Here is a 19646-nt window from a genome sequence, read left to right as displayed (position 1 = left end):
CCCCAGCAGCTTGCAGGTGCCTTATGTGTCATGTTACAGTGCTTGTGCTCCTGCCTCTTCCTGTCCCTCTTCTCACCCTCACCAACCCTGCACCCTCTGACCTACCTTCAGTAAACCCTGTTGCATCAGACACGGTGTCAAGAGCCCTCCTTCGGCTGCCGGTCGAGCGCACGTTACAACCTCCGGGCCTGCGAGCAAGGTGGGCTGGGGGAGCTGGTCTCTCACACCAAGAGGGAACGGCTCTCGACAGCACCTGCCCATGGACATTCCCCGCACCAAATAAAATCATCTCCAAGTTTAGCTAGGAAGCTAGTAAGGTATAAACCATTAATTGCCTGGAAATCTGGCACTAGTCTCTGAGTTCCATTAGGTTTCTTTATTGCTGATCTAGCAGTATTAAATTTTGACTGTCATTCTTCCAATAGTCCTGATGTCAGGGATTTAATTGATTGTTGGCTCTGTTCCTTTCCTAGCTTCTAATCTTCAAGGGTATTGCTTTCTGACTACTGCCCTAACTCTTGTCTGCAGCTCAATTTCAATAGGGTCTGCTGGTTTTGATTTTCCTGGGCTATCAGTACCCCATACTCTTGGGTACACCTGATTCAATACTTGCTCGAACTAGTTCTTCTTGTTGGTTGGTCTGGTGTCAATTGTCAGTCCTACTGCTAAAACCGCTCATTTGTCTTCAGGTAGCTTCCATTGAAGTTTTCTTTTTCTAAACGGAACTGTTGCTTCTAAATTTTCAAGCAAATCCCTGCATAGGACAGATTTGGGTGAGTTTGGGAAACAGAGAAACGGATGGATTCCCATTTTCTTCTTGATTTTCCATCAAAGTGCTTTCAGGAAGAATGCATTTTCTGGCTGCCCTGTAGTTGCTCCTATTGCTTGAAGATAGTTTTCACTTTTGGGTAGCAGTGCTTGATTCAAGAGTGAAAATGTGTCTCCACTATTTCTTAAAATTTCCACTTCTTCATCATTCTTTAGCTGTATTTTAAACAGTGGCCTGCTAGGGTAAGAATTGCCAGTCTCGGTCATTTCTTATCATCTAGAGTGGCTGCAAGAGTTTTGTGTACTTTGTCTGCTAACTCTGGGCACTGGCCCTATTTCCAGTGTCCTGATTTCTTACAAGATGCACATTGATTTGGGCCCAGCTTGGTCTGTGGCTGCTTTGAACCTCCTCTGCCTCTGCTAATTTCGCCCCTGCCTCTGCTTCAACCACGCCTACATCCGTCCTCTCCCTGCTGCTGATGCAGAGCTGCCACCATGGCTGCAGGGAGCTCTTTTTCTTTTTCCCTCTCTTGACTATCGTACACTTTCTACTTTTGATGTAGTGTCTAAAAGCTTGCGTGACTGCTCAATGTTCTTGGAACACTTCTCAAACTCAGAGGGGCTTGGTGCTGTGACCATTTCCCTGGGGTGTTCCAGTTGGTGTTTATTTATCAGTTATCGTACAATGGTTTGTTTTCATGTACCCCGTATTTTCCCCAATTTGGTTAACCCCTAGGTTTTGCCCTCCCTCAAAGCTGTCCCTCATGCCATTCCCCACTCTTTGTTCCAGCTCCTTCCCTGCCTCTCAAGATAATCCAGCTCTTTATTCCTGAACCTTCCCTGTCACTTTTGCCTTGGACCAATCCCTGACTGCACCACCCCTTTGGAATTCCTCTGTTGCTGGATGCCGCACTGGCCCATGTGACCTACCCTCTCCTCCCATCTGTCCTAATTAGTCCCAAGCAACAGATGGAATCCCCTCGCTCCTCCCCCGCAGATTCCTTTTTGCTCAATTGTTTGTATCCACCCCCTGAGTTGTACCCCGATAAAATCCCATGCACAGAAGTGCTGGCGGCTCTTTGCTGCTGAATCCTTCCCTTGGAATAAACCTTGGCCTGTGGAACCTCACAATCGAGGAGCCTCCTCCTTTTCTTTGGCCTGCTCCGTGCTGCAGTTAGGAGATCCTGAACCACTGAGCAGTGGCTCACCAGGGTCAGCCGCGGGCAGGACCCACGCCTTGGCCGTTCCCCACTCCTGGCGCAGCGCCGCAGTTTTCCCAAGAGCCAGCCCGGGCTCCGCTGGGCTGCGTCAATGGGGAACCTGTCCCAGTGCCTGACTGTGCTCTGGGTGAAAAACCTTGATCTGATATGGAAATGAAACTTGCCCTGTCCCAGCTCCCTGCCCTTTTCTCCAGTCCTATCACTGGTCCCAACAGTGACGAGAGCTGCAGCAGCCCCTCTGATTCCTGTCTGGAGGATGTTGAAGACCACAATGACGCCCTTTACTCTCCTCCAGGCTGAACAAAGTGGCTTCAGCTGCATCTAGGGCTTCCCCTCCAGGCCACACTCCATCCTTGCAGTCCTCCTTTGCATTCTGGCTAATGGTTTCATATCTTTTGATATTGTACTGCCCAAAACTGCGCCCGTCTGCTTCCAGCGCTTCTCTTGGCTGCTGCTTCAGGGTGTGGGCACCATCATCAGAGACACAGAAGAGCTTCTCCTCCCAGAGTTGTCCTTATCCTCCGCACTTCCACGTCTCTGCCTTGATGTTCACTGGGGAACTTGCCACTTTGTGGCCGCTCATTGCTGCGCTCAGCAGGGACACAGTTTTGTTTGGACATGAGCGGCCAGAGCAAGACATGCAGCAACTGAAGCTGAGAATAGCAGAGGCTGGGCAGATGCCGTTTTTTCCAGAATGTGGGAATGAGAGTGAGAAAAGCACAAGGAAATTTCAGACTGTTAACTTTGCAATCTAACTGCCCTGGGAAACTCAGCAATGGATGGTGCTCTGGTGCTAGTGCCAATGCCTTCCATGAGAAAACTTCATTTCAGGAAGAAGCAACATCATCTGACAGAGACCAAGTGTGCCAGTAGTTGCCCCAGGTGCTCCTGCCATCAGCCCCTGCAGGAAAGAGGCACAGCCCCCAAGGCACGTGGCCTTTGGCTCCTTCTGGCACAGAAGCCCCCCGGGGGCACAGGTCTCTGGGGCAGGAGACGGGCACCAGCGCTGCCAGGGCTCGGGGGGTGGCAGGTCTGCTTGGCCGGGGACTCTGCCACACCTGCTGATGTCAGCGCTCCCCGGGCCCCAGGCCTCAGAGCAGCATTCGTGCCCGGGCCCACACGTTCCTTGTGCGTGTCACACCGGCAGCTTTAGGACGGCCACCAGCCGGGACGTGTCCCAAGGAGGCCGTGCCAGCTTCCCTGCAAGGCCCCGTGCCCTTCCCAGAACAGCTGCGTCTGCAGCCCTGGGGGCTCCTTCTGCTGCCCTGAGCCCACAGAGCATGGCAGCGTTTGCTGACGCACTGAGCCCTTCTTAAAGATCCTCTCGGCCTGGCTTAGACTCCCGGGGCCAGCCATTCCCGCCAAACTGGGCCACTTTGGGTGGGCTGGGCGTGGCCCCAGGGCATGCGGCAGTGTCTGCAAGGGCCCTTGGTGACAGGTGCCGCACAGTCACTGTGACATGGAACGGCTGTCCAAGGGCCCTTTGTGACACGGGGTGGCATAGGAGCTGGAGGTGACAAGGGCACGCCACAGTGCTCAGAGCACGCAACGGGACAGGACGGGACAGAGCGGTGCCGTGAGGAGCCCCCGCACAGCGCGCTCGTTCGCGTCCCGCCCGGAGCTTTTCTGAAGCCTTGTTCCTGCAGCTGAGCTCGAGGCCAGACCACAGGACTTGCTGACCCGTGGTCTCCCTGAGGCTTCTCTTCTGCAGGTGCCCTTGAGGCCATATCATAGTCCTTGTCAGGAGTCCCCTGTCCTTGTGGCAGGAGCCCTTGAGACCGAGTGCAGGACTTGCTGTCCTGTAGCCTTCCTGAGGCTTCTTACTTGAAGGTGCCTTGCAGGCACCACTGCAGGACTTGGTGACTTGGAGCTTTTCCAAGGCAACTCTCCTGCAAATAGCCACAAATCCAGGCAGAGACATGGAGCAGAGACACCCGGCAGTGCCTGAGCTGGCCTGGGTAGAGGAGGAGGAAGGTGGCCCTGGAGCTGCCCCGGCACAGCAGACTGAAGAGGTGGTGCCATTCCAGCCACCGCAGGAGGGTGAGTGGCAGAGCTGGGCCACAGGACTGGTGCCTGCTGCCAGCTTGGACCCCACGCCGTGCCGTGCCGTGCCGTGCTATGCCCTGGGGACATGCCCACGGAAGAGGGCCCGGGCAGACACCCCGCAGTGGCCGTGCTCCATCCCCTGGGGCATCCCGGGGCTCTCTCTGCCTGGGGATCGCAGGGCTGGGCCGTGTTGTCCGGCCTCTCCCGCAGCCCCTCATCTCTGGCTGCGCTCGCTCTTTGCCAGATGCAGCCCCGGAGCGCACACAAGAGCAGGAGTCCAGCCGTGGCCGCTTCCGCAGAACAGCGCAGGTACCTGCAGCCACCCCCACCTGGGCTGGGCCTGCTGTCCCTGCTCAGCCCAGCACCGTGTGTGCAGCACTTCATGCAACATCCTCGGCTTCTTGCCCTTCTCCTACAGTTTGTTTGCAACTTCCTCAAGAGAATTAAAGAGGAAGAGACCGTCGCCACGGGCGTAGGCCTCAGACCATACTCGCCCATCTTCCTCAGCAAGACCGGTGCTGCCCTGCTGCATATGCTTGTAGAGGAAGATTTTTACACTCCAAAGCAAGTAAGCAGCCTGGGCCAGGCTTTGATCCTCCCAGCAATTGCTTGGCCTCCCAATCCACGCATGCTGCTTGCTGTGAGCCTTTCAGGCCACATGGCAGTGGGGTGGGAAGGGAAGCACTCCTCTGGGGAAGCTGGGAACATTGCTCCCTCTGGCAGCTTTCCAAGTCTCCCCGTGCCTTCTCCAGGTGCCTGCCATGGTCAGCTACATCCACCAGTGGCTCATGGCCAATGATTCTGCTGAGCACAGGCTGGACAAGACCCTGCTGGATCTCACCCAAGCACAGCCAAATGACGCAGTGGTGACGCTCCTGCGTGTGGCCCCGTCCTGTGACAGGTATGGGGCCCACCTGCCCACAGGGCTCAGGCCTCCCCAGCCCATCACCCTGCACAGCCTGCCCCAGGTGTCGGAGCAACAGAGACTTCCAGGGCCCTCTGGATGCTCCCTTTCCCAGCCCTGCCAGGCCAGCCCCTGAGCCTGCTGCCGTGCTCCCTTGCCGCCCCTCAGGGCTCTGTCCCCACAGGGCTGGGCTGTCTGCCTCCTGCTGGCAGGGGGGCAGTGGGCAGAGGCAGAAATGGCAGCCGGCTCAGCTGCCCCTGGTGCTTCCTCTGAGACCCTCCTGAGACACAGCTCTAACCCCACAGAGCTGCCATGGCCATGTGGAAGACCATCATGGGCTCAGCCAGGACTGCGGAGCTGGCGCAGCTGATCCTCCTGGATGTGCTGGGCAGCTGGCCAGAGTACAGCACCCGCACCTCCAATGGGGACGAAACGGCTGTCTTTGCCCTGACGGTGAGTTTCTGCAACTGGCCTTTGCAGGCCCCAAGGCTGCCTCTCCAGCAGCTCTCCATCCTCCTTCCCCCACCGCATCTCCCTGCCTCAGGCGCTGGCCTGAAACCTGGCCCAGGGGCAGCTTCAGGCCCACCAGGCCCCGTGCTCCCCCTGCCATGCTCTCTCCTGGCCTCTCCCTGCCACGCTCGGGCCCTGCCACACACACACCTCGGCACTGAGCGCTGTCTCGGGGGGCTTTGTCCTTTGCAGGCAACTGTGGTGACGTGGAAGATCCTCCAGGTGCCCTGTCTCCCACGGATCTTGAAGGTGTATTTCCCCCACCTATTTGTGCATCTGCTCTTCCAAGTGTTCTTCAGCACTCTGGATATGCCAGAGGAGGTCGACACCTTCTGGAAGGGATGCCAGGAAGAGCACGGCCTTGCCACCAGCCCCAACAGGTGCTCCATGCCACTCCTCCTGTCCCTGCCACGTGGCCTGCCAAGGAGCCAGTGCTGCCAGTGTGACCTGGGCTTTGCTGTGCACACAGGTTTGCTGTGCGCACCCTCAAGTCCCTGCTCTGCCTTCTCCGCTGCGAGGATGTGGTGGTGGCAATGGAGCGCAGGTGTGCCTGGGACACGCTGCTCTCTCTTGACACTCACCACTTTGCCGTGGCTCTGCTTGCCAGGTGAGACCCCCTTCTCCCCACTGCCTCTGACATTGCTGCCCTGTGCCCAGGTGCCCCATAAAGTGTCCGTGGTGGCCATGGGTCAGAGGGCCTTGGCACTGAGGGACGGCCAAGCAGGCTGGAAAAGGCTGGCAGAGGAGGCTGCCCATCAGCAACCAACTCCCAAACGGCCCACGTCCCCTTGCTGGAAGGGTGCTGGGGAAAGATGAGAACTGGGTGAGTCACGCCTGGGAGACGTTTGCCCCACTGCATCAGGCTCTTGTTTCCTTTTTCCCCTCTTCAGAGAAATTCGCCGCTTAGCCATCCACTTTTGTTCCGCGGTGGCATTCTACCTGCTCGCCCTGCTCGGCAAAGAGATGCCATACTGGGATTTCCCTGCCCTGGCATTCCTTGTGGAGGTGAGCCTCAAGGCCAGCGCTGCCTGGCTGAGCGGCCTCCCAGCCCTCTGGCCTCTGGCAGCCACAGCTGCCAGGACAGTGCCCGTGCCCTGTGCTGCTGCCTGGGCCCGGCCCTGTGCGCTTCTGGGCTCCTGCCGGCCGGCTCCCCTGTCACTGCCCTGTGCCTTTCAGGTCCTCGAGTGCCTGGACTTGAGGGAATGCAGTGACAGTGTCCTGGAGATCCTGGCACAGAACCTGCAGAGCGAGCACATGGCCAGGCGTTACTTGGCACTCCGAGGCCTCGTAGTGCTGGGCAAGAATCCCTTGATGGTGAGAAGAGGGCAGTGGCCGAAGCCGTGCAGGCAGCGTGGGGCTGGGCAACGCAGTCGCTTGGCCTTGCCTGGGCTTCGGCCGCTGGGGCAGCTCTTCCCATCTCTCCTGCTTCCTTGCCCCAGTGCTTCGGGACCGGCCTTTGGCCTCTGGGCCCTACGGCAGCAGGGCGGCCTTTCACAAAGTCGTCTTCCGCACAGGCTGAAAAAATGCAGAGCCTGACTGAAAGTCTTGTGGAGCTCCTGGAGGAAAATGACAGCGACATGATCAGGATGAGCATTCTTCTACTGAGATATTTGCTCCTGAATAATGGTGCTCCAATAGCCACCCCCATCGCCCTGCAGCTGGCTGAGGCGCTCCTGCCACTCTTTGACAGCGTAAGGCTCTGTGCCCACAGCCACAGCCACTGGCTGCTGCCCGGACCCTTGTTGCCCTGTGCAGATGCACGCCTGTGCCCTGGGGGGCCTGAAGCAGCTGATGCTCAGGTCTTTTGCCCTTTCCTTTCATCCAGGATGACATCCAGGTGCAGCTGAGCTCCATGGCTCTCTTTCAAGAGATGCTGGACTTATTAACAGAAGAGGGAAGAAAGGCCCTCAAGTCCCACGTGCGCCAGAGCCTGCTCCCTCTCTACTTCCACTGCCATGATGAGAATCAGATGGTTGCTGAGGTGAGCACTTGTGGCCAGCTGCTGTCCCCCCGACAGGGGCTTGGGCTGCCTCCTGCCTGGGCACCTTGTGGGCTGCAGCCTCCTCCAGCCTGTGCCACTGGCATGCTCCTGTGCCCTGGACTGTAGGGCCATCTGTGCATCTCTGTCCCTCTCCAGGCCTCCCAGGAAACGCTGCATTCCTCAGCCAGATTCCTGAAGAGGAGGGATATAGAACAAATGCTACATGTGGATCAGAGCCTTGGGGAGTGCCTGGTAAGAACAGCAGAGACCCCCCAGGCTCAGCGTGGCCAAGGTCCCTGAGGGCGGTGCTCAGTGTGCAGGGCTAACAGCTGTGCCCGCTGCTGCAGCCAGAGGCCGCGCAGGCTCTTCTCCAGGCTCCCGTGGGCCTGAGTCGGGTGCCCATGGAGCCCCGGCCCGGCGGGGCTGCGGGGCGGCACCACGGCTCCCCGGGCAGCAGCCGGCCCTCTGCCCCTCCCCTCGGGAGCCCTTGGCCAGCGGCTGCTGGCCGCGCCTCAGGGCTGGGCGGGCAGGCGTGGCCGGCGGTGGGCGCCGTCAGCGCCCGGCCCAGGAGCTGAGCCCGCGCCAACCCTTCCCTCCTGCCGCTCTCTGCAGCTGGCAGAGGACAGGAGCCGAGCGGCCGAGCACGTGCGCAGGGCACTGCACTACCTGCAGAGCCCACAGGAGTCCCTGCGAGAGGCGGCTGTCAGGTTCATGGGTGAGTCCCGAGCCCGGGCTCCTCCCCGGCACGCCGCAGCTCGGCCCCGGCCCCGCCTGCTGCCCTGGCAGCGCCGGCCCGGCCCGGCGCCGTGGAGCCCTGCCTGGCCTGGGCGTTGCTGCCGCCCTCTGGCAGCCGTGCCCTGGGGCGGCAGCGTGCGGCAAGGGCCCGGGCTGAGCTCTGCCTGGCCAGCAGCCCGTGTGGCCACTGCGCCGGCAGCGCTGCTGGCAGGGAGCTGTGCCGCTGGGGCCGTGACAGGCTCTGTGTTCACAGGCATGGCCGGGCGGCACCTGAGGGGGCAGCAGCAAGAGCTGCAGCTGATCTGCACTGGTGAGTGAGTGAGGGCAGCGGGCTGACCGCTCCAGGGGGCTGGATGGGGCAGCTGCAAGCCCTGCCCCGGCTGTGGAGGGATCTGCACCCGTGGGCAGAGCACACAGAGATATCAGGGCTACGTGTGGCATTGGTGGCCAGCAACTTCGGGCTGATCCCCTTGCTCCCTGCTCCCTGCGGGCCATGGCAAGAGACTACCAGGATGGCCCTGGCATGGGGCTCTCCTTGGCTCCCTGCATATGCGGGATCTGACCTTGCCTCTGTTCCTCTCTCTTGCAGCCCTTGAAGAAATGGCATATGACAGCAGTCCTGCAATCAGAGATGCTGCAGTAGAATTTTGTTTAGTTCTCCGGGCTCTTGAGAGAGCTCCCTACTCCCCATGGCAGAAGCTGCGGGATCGATTCCGCAGTGCATGGAGGAAACGGCCTCGTCTTTGCTGCACTGCCTTACTGTTGTGCTGCAGCTCGGCAGAGAGATGATCTGGGGCCATTGAAGCCAGCAGGAATTTTCTTTTTCTTCTTTAAGATTTTTGTGTTTGCATTTTCATTGTTGAGTATGTAAATATAAAATATCTTACAATACACAGAGTCCCAGCATCTCTCTTTTCCTGCGCAAGGTCTGTAGGGCATAAGAGAAGAGGGGGAAAAGGTTGCTTGTACTCAGCTAGCTGCCCAGGAGTGCAGTGTTACAGGGAAAATGGCCAGAAGCCTTTTGGCCTTTGGTGGTTCTGCTGAAGCCTTTGTGCTGCCCACAGAGCGGCTGGGCAGGGGCCGGAGCTGCGGGGATCCCTGCCAGAGCGGTGCCTGGAGATGGCCACAAGCCCTGTGCCGGACAGGAAGGGCCATCCGTATCCTCCTGCCCGTCTGCTGCTGGCTGCAGTGCTGAGGGCTCCCAGGTGCCTCTGGATGAGGCTCCTCTGGAGCTGCTTTGGGGCTGTCGCGCTGCTGCCGGCACCCTTGGCCAGGCTGGGGGAGACCCTGAGGGGCTGAGGCACTTGGCTGGCAGAGGCCATAAGCAGCCCCCTGGCAGCCGCCTTGATCCCGACAGCCGGCTGCTCTGGCGCTTCCAGGTCGGTGGCCGGTTGGAGGGACGCCCTGGAATCAGGCGTGGAACCCCGGTCCTGGCCTTTCAGGGCTGTGAGGCCAGCTGTTGTGGGGCTGGGGGAGTGCCCTCCCAGTGCTCCAGACTGGAGCCCCCCGCCCCTCAGCCTTAGGCATTCAGCTCCACTGCCTGATATCCAAGTCTTGTTCCTCTTGCTGTGGGGGAGGCCGAGCTCTGTGGCTTTAGGCCCCATGGAGCCAGAAGAGCAGCAGCTTTCAGCCCACAGGGGCCTCAGAAAGGCCCTCTTGGACCATAGACATTCCTGTCCTTCCCAGGCCAGGGACACATGAGAATGCAGCGGGCACCTTCAGGGTGCCACGCTGGCTTTGCACTGGGCCACCTCCCTGTGCTGTGCACGGCTGGCTCTTTGCTTTGCTGCTCTCGGCCTTGTGTCGTCGTACTGCTCTGGCTGCCTGCAGCCAGGGGCAGCCCTATCAGGAGGGTGAAAGGCCCCGTCTCCAACATCTCCAGGGGGAAATGGAGCTCTCCCAGCCCTCAGCCCACGCTGTAAGCAGAGCAGAGCCTTTTCCCCAGCCCCGTTGGCTTTCTGCCTGCTTCTGGCCCCTGGCCACCATCACCCACTGCACTTGCTCTGAGTCACCTACAGCATGCCTGGTGCCTCTTGATTTGCTGACCCTGGGATGTGAGGCTCACGGAGGGAAAGGTGGCTGTCCCAATGCTGAGGGCACACGTGGCTCACTCAGCAGACTTGAGGCTTCCCCAGCAGCTTGCAGGTGCCTTATGTGTCATGTTACAGTGCTTGTGCTCCTGCCTCTTCCTGTCCCTCTTCTCACCCTCACCAACCCTGCACCCTCTGACCTACCTTCAGTAAACCCTGTTGCATCAGACACGGTGTCAAGAGCCCTCCTTCGGCTGCCGGTCGAGCGCACGTTACAACCTCCGGGCCTGCGAGCAAGGTGGGCTGGGGGAGCTGGTCTCTCACACCAAGAGGGAACGGCTCTCGACAGCACCTGCCCATGGACATTCCCCGCACCAAATAAAATCATCTCCAAGTTTAGCTAGGAAGCTAGTAAGGTATAAACCATTAATTGCCTGGAAATCTGGCACTAGTCTCTGAGTTCCATTAGGTTTCTTTATTGCTGATCTAGCAGTATTAAATTTTGACTGTCATTCTTCCAATAGTCCTGATGTCAGGGATTTAATTGATTGTTGGCTCTGTTCCTTTCCTAGCTTCTAATCTTCAAGGGTATTGCTTTCTGACTACTGCCCTAACTCTTGTCTGCAGCTCAATTTCAATAGGGTCTGCTGGTTTTGATTTTCCTGGGCTATCAGTACCCCATACTCTTGGGTACACCTGATTCAATACTTGCTCGAACTAGTTCTTCTTGTTGGTTGGTCTGGTGTCAATTGTCAGTCCTACTGCTAAAACCGCTCATTTGTCTTCAGGTAGCTTCCATTGAAGTTTTCTTTTTCTAAACGGAACTGTTGCTTCTAAATTTTCAAGCAAATCCCTGCATAGGACAGATTTGGGTGAGTTTGGGAAACAGAGAAACGGATGGATTCCCATTTTCTTCTTGATTTTCCATCAAAGTGCTTTCAGGAAGAATGCATTTTCTGGCTGCCATGTAGTTGCTCCTATTGCTTGAAGATAGTTTTCACTTTTGGGTAGCAGTGCTTGATTCAAGAGTGAAAATGTGTCTCCACTATTTCTTAAAATTTCCACTTCTTCATCATTCTTTAGCTGTATTTTAAACAGTGGCCTGCTAGGGTAAGAATTGCCAGTCTCGGTCATTTCTTATCATCTAGAGTGGCTGCAAGAGTTTTGTGTACTTTGTCTGCTAACTCTGGGCACTGGCCCTATTTCCAGTGTCCTGATTTCTTACAAGATGCACATTGATTTGGGCCCAGCTTGGTCTGTGGCTGCTTTGAACCTCCTCTGCCTCTGCTAATTTCGCCCCTGCCTCTGCTTCAACCACGCCTACATCCGTCCTCTCCCTGCTGCTGATGCAGAGCTGCCACCATGGCTGCAGGGAGCTCTTTTTCTTTTTCCCTCTCTTGACTATCGTACACTTTCTACTTTTGATGTAGTGTCTAAAAGCTTGCGTGACTGCTCAATGTTCTTGGAACACTTCTCAAACTCAGAGGGGCTTGGTGCTGTGACCATTTCCCTGGGGTGTTCCAGTTGGTGTTTATTTATCAGTTATCGTACAATGGTTTGTTTTCATGTACCCCGTATTTTCCCCAATTTGGTTAACCCCTAGGTTTTGCCCTCCCTCAAAGCTGTCCCTCATGCCATTCCCCACTCTTTGTTCCAGCTCCTTCCCTGCCTCTCAAGATAATCCAGCTCTTTATTCCTGAACCTTCCCTGTCACTTTTGCCTTGGACCAATCCCTGACTGCACCACCCCTTTGGAATTCCTCTGTTGCTGGATGCCGCACTGGCCCATGTGACCTACCCTCTCCTCCCATCTGTCCTAATTAGTCCCAAGCAACAGATGGAATCCCCTCGCTCCTCCCCCGCAGATTCCTTTTTGCTCAATTGTTTGTATCCACCCCCTGAGTTGTACCCCGATAAAATCCCATGCACAGAAGTGCTGGCGGCTCTTTGCTGCTGAATCCTTCCCTTGGAATAAACCTTGGCCTGTGGAACCTCACAATCGAGGAGCCTCCTCCTTTTCTTTGGCCTGCTCCGTGCTGCAGTTAGGAGATCCTGAACCACTGAGCAGTGGCTCACCAGGGTCAGCCGCGGGCAGGACCCACGCCTTGGCCGTTCCCCACTCCTGGCGCAGCGCCGCAGTTTTCCCAAGAGCCAGCCCGGGCTCCGCTGGGCTGCGTCAATGGGGAACCTGTCCCAGTGCCTGACTGTGCTCTGGGTGAAAAACCTTGATCTGATATGGAAATGAAACTTGCCCTGTCCCAGCTCCCTGCCCTTTTCTCCAGTCCTATCACTGGTCCCAACAGTGACGAGAGCTGCAGCAGCCCCTCTGATTCCTGTCCGGAGGATGTTGAAGACCACAATGACGCCCTTTACTCTCCTCCAGGCTGAACAAAGTGGCTTCAGCTGCATCTAGGGCTTCCCCTCCAGGCCACACTCCATCCTTGCAGTCCTCCTTTGCATTCTGGCTAATGGTTTCATATCTTTTGATATTGTACTGCCCAAAACTGCGCCCGTCTGCTTCCAGCGCTTCTCTTGGCTGCTGCTTCAGGGTGTGGGCACCATCATCAGAGACACAGAAGAGCTTCTCCTCCCAGAGTTGTCCTTATCCTCCGCACTTCCACGTCTCTGCCTTGATGTTCACTGGGGAACTTGCCACTTTGTGGCCGCTCATTGCTGCGCTCAGCAGGGACACAGTTTTGTTTGGACATGAGCGGCCAGAGCAAGACATGCAGCAACTGAAGCTGAGAATAGCAGAGGCTGGGCAGATGCCGTTTTTTCCAGAATGTGGGAATGAGAGTGAGAAAAGCACAAGGAAATTTCAGACTGTTAACTTTGCAATCTAACTGCCCTGGGAAACTCAGCAATGGATGGTGCTCTGGTGCTAGTGCCAATGCCTTCCATGAGAAAACTTCATTTCAGGAAGAAGCAACATCATCTGACAGAGACCAAGTGTGCCAGTAGTTGCCCCAGGTGCTCCTGCCATCAGCCCCTGCAGGAAAGAGGCACAGCCCCCAAGGCACGTGGCCTTTGGCTCCTTCTGGCACAGAAGGCCCCCGGGGGCACAGGTCTCTGGGGCAGGAGACGGGCACCAGCGCTGCCAGGGCTCGGGGGGTGGCAGGTCTGCTTGGCCGGGGACTCTGCCACACCTGCTGATGTCAGCGCTCCCCGGGCCCCAGGCCTCAGAGCAGCATTCGTGCCCGGGCCCACACGTTCCTTGTGCGTGTCACACCGGCAGCTTTAGGACGGCCACCAGCCGGGACGTGTCCCAAGGAGGCCGTGCCAGCTTCCCTGCAAGGCCCCGTGCCCTTCCCAGAACAGCTGCGTCTGCAGCCCTGGGGGCTCCTTCTGCTGCCCTGAGCCCACAGAGCATGGCAGCGTTTGCTGACGCTCTGAGCCCTTCTTAAAGATCCTCTCGGCCTGGCTTAGACTCCCGGGGCCAGCCATTCCCGCCAAACTGGGCCACTTTGGGTGGGCTGGGCGTGGCCCCAGGGCATGCGGCAGTGTCTGCAAGGGCCCTTGGTGACAGGTGCCGCACAGTCACTGTGACATGGAACGGCTGTCCAAGGGCCCTTTGTGACACGGGGTGGCATAGGAGCTGGAGGTGACAAGGGCACGCCACAGTGCTCAGAGCACGCAACGGGACAGGACGGGACAGAGCGGTGCCGTGAGGAGCCCCCGCACAGCGCGCTCGTTCGCGTCCCGCCCGGAGCTTTTCTGAAGCCTTGTTCCTGCAGCTGAGCTCGAGGCCAGACCACAGGACTTGCTGACCCGTGGTCTCCCTGAGGCTTCTCTTCTGCAGGTGCCCTTGAGGCCATATCATAGTCCTTGTCAGGAGTCCCCTGTCCTTGTGGCAGGAGCCCTTGAGACCGAGTGCAGGACTTGCTGTCCTGTAGCCTTCCTGAGGCTTCTTACTTGAAGGTGCCTTGCAGGCACCACTGCAGGACTTGGTGACTTGGAGCTTTTCCAAGGCAACTCTCCTGCAAATAGCCACAAATCCAGGCAGAGACATGGAGCAGAGACACCCGGCAGTGCCTGAGCTGGCCTGGGTAGAGGAGGAGGAAGGTGGCCCTGGAGCTGCCCCGGCACAGCAGACTGAAGAGGTGGTGCCATTCCAGCCACCGCAGGAGGGTGAGTGGCAGAGCTGGGCCACAGGACTGGTGCCTGCTGCCAGCTTGGACCCCACGCCGTGCCGTGCCGTGCCGTGCTATGCCCTGGGGACATGCCCACGGAAGAGGGCCCGGGCAGACACCCCGCAGTGGCCGTGCTCCATCCCCTGGGGCATCCCGGGGCTCTCTCTGCCTGGGGATCGCAGGGCTGGGCCGTGTTGTCCGGCCTCTCCCGCAGCCCCTCATCTCTGGCTGCGCTCGCTCTTTGCCAGATGCAGCCCCGGAGCGCACACAAGAGCAGGAGTCCAGCCGTGGCCGCTTCCGCAGAACAGCGCAGGTACCTGCAGCCACCCCCACCTGGGCTGGGCCTGCTGTCCCTGCTCAGCCCAGCACCGTGTGTGCAGCACTTCATGCAACATCCTCGGCTTCTTGCCCTTCTCCTACAGTTTGTTTGCAACTTCCTCAAGAGAATTAAAGAGGAAGAGACCGTCGCCACGGGCGTAGGCCTCAGACCATACTCGCCCATCTTCCTCAGCAAGACCGGTGCTGCCCTGCTGCATATGCTTGTAGAGGAAGATTTTTACACTCCAAAGCAAGTAAGCAGCCTGGGCCAGGCTTTGATCCTCCCAGCAATTGCTTGGCCTCCCAGTCCACGCATGCTGCTTGCTGTGAGCCTTTCAGGCCACATGGCAGTGGGGTGGGAAGGGAAGCACTCCTCTGGGGAAGCTGGGAACATTGCTCCCTCTGGCAGCTTTCCAAGTCTCCCCGTGCCTTCTCCAGGTGCCTGCCATGGTCAGCTACATCCACCAGTGGCTCATGGCCAATGATTCTGCTGAGCACAGGCTGGACAAGACCCTGCTGGATCTCACCCAAGCACAGCCAAATGACGCAGTGGTGACGCTCCTGCGTGTGGCCCCGTCCTGTGACAGGTATGGGGCCCACCTGCCCACAGGGCTCAGGCCTCCCCAGCCCATCACCCTGCACAGCCTGCCCCAGGTGTCGGAGCAACAGAGACTTCCAGGGCCCTCTGGATGCTCCCTTTCCCAGCCCTGCCAGGCCAGCCCCTGAGCCTGCTGCCGTGCTCCCTTGCCGCCCCTCAGGGCTCTGTCCCCACAGGGCTGGGCTGTCTGCCTCCTGCTGGCAGGGGGGCAGTGGGCAGAGGCAGAAATGGCAGCCGGCTCAGCTGCCCCTGGTGCTTCCTCTGAGACCCTCCTGAGACACAGCTCTAACCCCACAGAGCTGCCATGGCCATGTGGAAGACCATCATGGGCTCAGCCAGGACTGCGGAGCTGGCGCAGCTGATCCTCCTGGATGTGCTGGGCAGCTGGCCAGAGTACAGCACCCGCACCTCCAATGGGGACGAAACGGCTGTCTTTGCCCTGACGGTGAGTTTCTGCAACTGGCCTTTGCAGGCCCCAAGGCTGCCTCTCCAGCAGCTCTCCATCCTCCTTCCCCCACCGCATCTCCCTGCCTCAGGCGCTGGCCTGAAACCTGGCCCAGGGGCAGCTTCAGGCCCACCAGGCCCCGTGCTCCCCCTGCCATGCTCTCTCCTGGCCTCTCCCTGCCACGCTCGGGCCCTGCCACACACACACCTCGGCACTGAGCGCTGTCTCGGGGGGCTTTGTCCTTTGCAGGCAACTGTGGTGACGTGGAAGATCCTCCAGGTGCCCTGTCTCCCACGGATCTTGAAGGTGTATTTCCCCCACCTATTTGTGCATCTGCTCTTCCAAGTGTTCTTCAGCACTCTGGATATGCCAGAGGAGGTCGACACCTTCTGGAAGGGATGCCAGGAAGAGCACGGCCTTGCCACCAGCCCCAACAGGTGCTCCATGCCACTCCTCCTGTCCCTGCCACGTGGCCTGCCAAGGAGCCAGTGCTGCCAGTGTGACCTGGGCTTTGCTGTGCACACAGGTTTGCTGTGCGCACCCTCAAGTCCCTGCTCTGCCTTCTCCGCTGCGAGGATGTGGTGGTGGCAATGGAGCGCAGGTGTGCCTGGGACACGCTGCTCTCTCTTGACACTCACCACTTTGCCGTGGCTCTGCTTGCCAGGTGAGACCCCCTTCTCCCCACTGCCTCTGACATTGCTGCCCTGTGCCCAGGTGCCCCATAAAGTGTCCGTGGTGGCCATGGGTCAGAGGGCCTTGGCACTGAGGGACGGCCAAGCAGGCTGGAAAAGGCTGGCAGAGGAGGCTGCCCATCAGCAACCAACTCCCAAACGGCCCACGTCCCCTTGCTGGAAGGGTGCTGGGGAAAGATGAGAACTGGGTGAGTCACGCCTGGGAGACGTTTGCCCCACTGCATCAGGCTCTTGTTTCCTTTTTCCCCTCTTCAGAGAAATTCGCCGCTTAGCCATCCACTTTTGTTCCGCGGTGGCATTCTACCTGCTCGCCCTGCTCGGCAAAGAGATGCCATACTGGGATTTCCCTGCCCTGGCATTCCTTGTGGAGGTGAGCCTCAAGGCCAGCGCTGCCTGGCTGAGCGGCCTCCCAGCCCTCTGGCCTCTGGCAGCCACAGCTGCCAGGACAGTGCCCGTGCCCTGTGCTGCTGCCTGGGCCCGGCCCTGTGCGCTTCTGGGCTCCTGCCGGCCGGCTCCCCTGTCACTGCCCTGTGCCTTTCAGGTCCTCGAGTGCCTGGACTTGAGGGAATGCAGTGACAGTGTCCTGGAGATCCTGGCACAGAACCTGCAGAGCGAGCACATGGCCAGGCGTTACTTGGCACTCCGAGGCCTCGTAGTGCTGGGCAAGAATCCCTTGATGGTGAGAAGAGGGCAGTGGCCGAAGCCGTGCAGGCAGCGTGGGGCTGGGCAACGCAGTCGCTTGGCCTTGCCTGGGCTTCGGCCGCTGGGGCAGCTCTTCCCATCTCTCCTGCTTCCTTGCCCCAGTGCTTCGGGACCGGCCTTTGGCCTCTGGGCCCTACGGCAGCAGGGCGGCCTTTCACAAAGTCGTCTTCCGCACAGGCTGAAAAAATGCAGAGCCTGACTGAAAGTCTTGTGGAGCTCCTGGAGGAAAATGACAGCGACATGATCAGGATGAGCATTCTTCTACTGAGATATTTGCTCCTGAATAATGGTGCTCCAATAGCCACCCCCATCGCCCTGCAGCTGGCTGAGGCGCTCCTGCCACTCTTTGACAGCGTAAGGCTCTGTGCCCACAGCCACAGCCACTGGCTGCTGCCCGGACCCTTGTTGCCCTGTGCAGATGCACGCCTGTGCCCTGGGGGGCCTGAAGCAGCTGATGCTCAGGTCTTTTGCCCTTTCCTTTCATCCAGGATGACATCCAGGTGCAGCTGAGCTCCATGGCTCTCTTTCAAGAGATGCTGGACTTATTAACAGAAGAGGGAAGAAAGGCCCTCAAGTCCCACGTGCGCCAGAGCCTGCTCCCTCTCTACTTCCACTGCCATGATGAGAATCAGATGGTTGCTGAGGTGAGCACTTGTGGCCAGCTGCTGTCCCCCCGACAGGGGCTTGGGCTGCCTCCTGCCTGGGCACCTTGTGGGCTGCAGCCTCCTCCAGCCTGTGCCACTGGCATGGTCCTGTGCCCTGGACTGTAGGGCCATCTGTGCATCTCTGTCCCTCTCCAGGCCTCCCAGGAAACGCTGCATTCCTCAGCCAGATTCCTGAAGAGGAGGGATATAGAACAAATGCTACATGTGGATCAGAGCCTTGGGGAGTGCCTGGTAAGAACAGCAGAGACCCCCCAGGCTCAGCGTGGCCAAGGTCCCTGAGGGCGGTGCTCAGTGTGCAGGGCTAACAGCTGTGCCCGCTGCTGCAGCCAGAGGCCGCACGGGCTCTTCTCCAGGCTCCCGTGGGCCTGAGTCGGGTGCCCATGGAGCCCCGGCCCGGCGGGGCTGCGGGGCGGCACCACGGCTCCCCGGGCAGCAGCCGGCCCTCTGCCCCTCCCCTCGGGAGCCCTTGGCCAGCGGCTGCTGGCCGCGCCTCAGGGCTGGGCGGGCAGGTGTGGCCGGCGGTGGGCGCCGTCAGCGCCCGGCCCAGGAGCTGAGCCCGCGCCAACCCTTCCCTCCTGCCGCTCTCTGCAGCTGGCAGAGGACAGGAGCCGAGCGGCCGAGCACGTGCGCAGGGCACTGCACTACCTGCAGAGCCCACAGGAGTCCCTGCGAGAGGCGGCTGTCAGGTTCATGGGTGAGTCCCGAGCCCGGGCTCCTCCCCGGCACGCCGCAGCTCGGCCCCGGCCCCGCCTGCTGCCCTGGCAGCGCCGGCCCGGCCCGGCGCCGTGGAGCCCTGCCTGGCCTGGGCGTTGCTGCCGCCCTCTGGCAGCCGTGCCCTGGGGCGGCAGCGTGCGGCAAGGGCCCGGGCTGAGCTCTGCCTGGCCAGCAGCCCGTGTGGCCACTGCGCCGGCAGCGCTGCTGGCAGGGAGCTGTGCCGCTGGGGCCGTGACAGGCTCTGTGTTCACAGGCATGGCCGGGCGGCACCTGAGGGGGCAGCAGCAAGAGCTGCAGCTGATCTGCACTGGTGAGTGAGTGAGGGCAGCGGGCTGACCGCTCCAGGGGGCTGGATGGGGCAGCTGCAAGCCCTGCCCCGGCTGTGGAGGGATCTGCACCCGTGGGCAGAGCACACAGAGATATCAGGGCTACGTGTGGCATTGGTGGCCAGCAACTTCGGGCTGATCCCCTTGCTCCCTGCTCCCTGCGGGCCATGGCAAGAGACTACCAGGATGGCCCTGGCATGGGGCTCTCCTTGGCTCCCTGCATATGCGGGATCTGACCTTGCCTCTGTTCCTCTCTCTTGCAGCCCTTGAAGAAATGGCATATGACAGCAGTCCTGCAATCAGAGATGCTGCAGTAGAATTTTGTTTAGTTCTCCGGGCTCTTGAGAGAGCTCCCTACTCCCCATGGCAGAAGCTGCGGGATCGATTCCGCAGTGCATGGAGGAAACGGCCTCGTCTTTGCTGCACTGCCTTACTGTTGTGCTGCAGCTCGGCAGAGAGATGATCTGGGGCCATTGAAGCCAGCAGGAATTTTCTTTTTCTTCTTTAAGATTTTTGTGTTTGCATTTTCATTGTTGAGTATGTAAATATAAAATATCTTACAATACACAGAGTCCCAGCATCTCTCTTTTCCTGCGCAAGGTCTGTAGGGCATAAGAGAAGAGGGGGAAAAGGTTGCTTGTACTCAGCTAGCTGCCCAGGAGTGCAGTGTTACAGGGAAAATGGCCAGAAGCCTTTTGGCCTTTGGTGGTTCTGCTGAAGCCTTTGTGCTGCCCACAGAGCGGCTGGGCAGGGGCCGGAGCTGCGGGGATCCCTGCCAGAGCGGTGCCTGGAGATGGCCACAAGCCCTGTGCCGGACAGGAAGGGCCATCCGTATCCTCCTGCCCGTCTGCTGCTGGCTGCAG

The sequence above is a fragment of the Melozone crissalis genome, unplaced genomic scaffold, assembly GCF_028551555.1.
Source record: "Melozone crissalis strain CALT ecotype California unplaced genomic scaffold, PUWL_Pcris_2 ptg000029l_1, whole genome shotgun sequence".
In the NCBI taxonomy this organism is placed as follows: Eukaryota; Metazoa; Chordata; class Aves; order Passeriformes; family Passerellidae; genus Melozone; species Melozone crissalis.
Note: the sequence above shows the minus strand (reverse complement) of the source record.